A 2,147-nucleotide genomic window follows, 5' to 3' on the forward strand; every position below is an offset into this window, starting at 1 on the left:
TTATCCACACTTAGGTACAGTACATAATACTTGGTATATATAATTATGTACAGTATATAATTCTTGACAATAAATATGTTACTGGTTTATGTATTTATTATGCTTTTTATCATTATTAGTGTACTCTTTCTGCTTATATATAAAACAGTTTTCTGTAACACAGTGTGCCATGTTGTGCTGGCAGCAACCTCAAACGTCTCATGCTTACCTTGTCTCTTGATTGCCATCATTTTCTCTTGTGCTTGATTTAACCTCATGTTCTTTTGTACAGTAACATGCTGTACAGGCTTGGAGCCTAGGAGCGTTAGGCTATGCCGTGCAGCCTGGGTGTGTAGTAGGCTGTATCGTGCAGGTTTGTGTATTGCCCCACTCAGTATTGCACAACAATGAGATCACCTAAGGACACATTTCTCAGAATATATCCTGATTGGTAAGTGGTACATGACCGTAATTCTTTCTCTTCCTGGGTAAATTTATGTTTCTCTAACCAGTTCTATTGAGATGTTGGCTTTAAAGTTTACCTCTCAAAGAGAAGGCAATCTTATTTCTATCACTTCTAAGTCAGGGCTGGAAACCTCACCATGACCCTCAAGAACCCACAATAATTACTTTATAGTCACACCTTATTGTATAAACCAGTTTGACTCAGCATGCTCACCTCCTCCCGCCTCTCTGTCCCCATTCAGTACACTTGACTTCAAGTGACATTAGCCAATTGGAAAAACAAGTTCATTTTGAGAGCAAGAAAATGTATTAGTAGTGAGGATGCTTTTATAAATGGGACACAAGCTTCAAAGGCAAACCCAAAAGATTATAAAAAAGTGTTTTAAGAAATAGCAGGCAACGTAGAAACACTGTAGCTATTATGAAAGGGGTGGCAATCGTTTGGATAGATAGATTATGCAATTTAAAAATCTGCCATGCTGCCTTATTCAGTCACAACCTGTACATTAAATGCTTTGTATCTGGGCAGCCAGGTGCCTGCGGGGGTGGAGGTGCTGCTGGCAGCAGCACATAGCAAGCACAGCTAGAAGCCTCAGGAGCTCCCTCATCTCGGATTCCACTTTGTAATTTATCAGAGACGTTCTGAGATGGGCCGCGTGTGCCACACTGCATCCCTCGTGGTAGGTTGCAACTATTTATGAAGGAGGGTCTTACATAGCACCATGTCTAAGACAGCAGTGCCTCAGCGTTAAGTCAGAGATCCATTCCTACGGACATAATGTGATTTCACCGTAAGTCAGAACCCACCTACATAAGCACCTACATCACTCACATGGAGCACATACACAGCAGTAATGAAGTGAAACAGTAAAAGAAATTTAAAAGAGCCCTAACTGGCTTGGCTCAGTGGATAGAGCATCAGCCTGCGGATTGAAGGGTCCCAGGTTCGATTCTGATCAAGGGCATGTACGCGACATAATGTGATTTCGCCGTAAGTCAGAACCCACCTACATAAGCACCTACATCACTCACATGGAGCACATACACAGCAGTAATGAAGTGAAACAGTAAAAGAAATTTAAAAGAGCCCTAACTGGCTTGGCTCAGTGGATAGAGCATCAGCCTGCGGATTGAAGGGTCCCAGGTTCGATTCTGATCAAGGGCATGTACCTGCGTTGCGGGCACATCCCCAGTGGGGAGTATGCAGGAGGCAGCTGATTGATGTTTCTCTCTCCTCGATGTTTCTGACTCTCTATCCCTCTCCCTTCCTCTCTGTAAAAAATGCAATAAAATATGTTTTAAAAAAAAGAAATTTAAAAGAAAGATAACAATTCCTGACCTTTACTGTGGTAAATAAATAATAAAAAACATAAAGCACATATGCCAAAATGACGGAACTTTTTTTTTATAAATAAATAGGAGATGGAGACGTAACCACGAAAAAACATAGGTCGAGTCCAACATAACCCTAGGCTGTCTGTATGCAAATTGACCCTTGCTATGATGCGCACTGACCACCAGGGGGCAGATGCTCAACACAGGAGCTGCCCCCAGCCTGTAGGCCCCAGGCCAGCCAAGGCAGGTGCCAGCAGGGGGTGACCAGAGGCAGCCTGAGGCGGAGCCAGGGGCAAAGCCGGCCTTTGGGAGGCAGTGGGGGGACAGAGTCAGCAAGCAGGCAGTGCCAAGCTGGCCAAGGCAGGTGC

General features: G+C 43.8%; 1 protein-coding gene across 3 annotated transcripts in view; it reads left to right on the forward strand.

Annotated features, from left to right (window-relative positions):
* The window catches only part of FRMD4A (FERM domain containing 4A), a 337,605-nt gene that overhangs the window by 168,724 nt on the left and 166,734 nt on the right, over window positions 1–2,147 (forward strand). The window lies entirely within an intron of this gene.

Source organism: Myotis davidii, unplaced genomic scaffold (genome assembly GCF_000327345.1).
Source record: "Myotis davidii unplaced genomic scaffold, ASM32734v1 scaffold660, whole genome shotgun sequence".
Lineage (NCBI taxonomy): Eukaryota > Metazoa > Chordata > Mammalia > Chiroptera > Vespertilionidae > Myotis > Myotis davidii.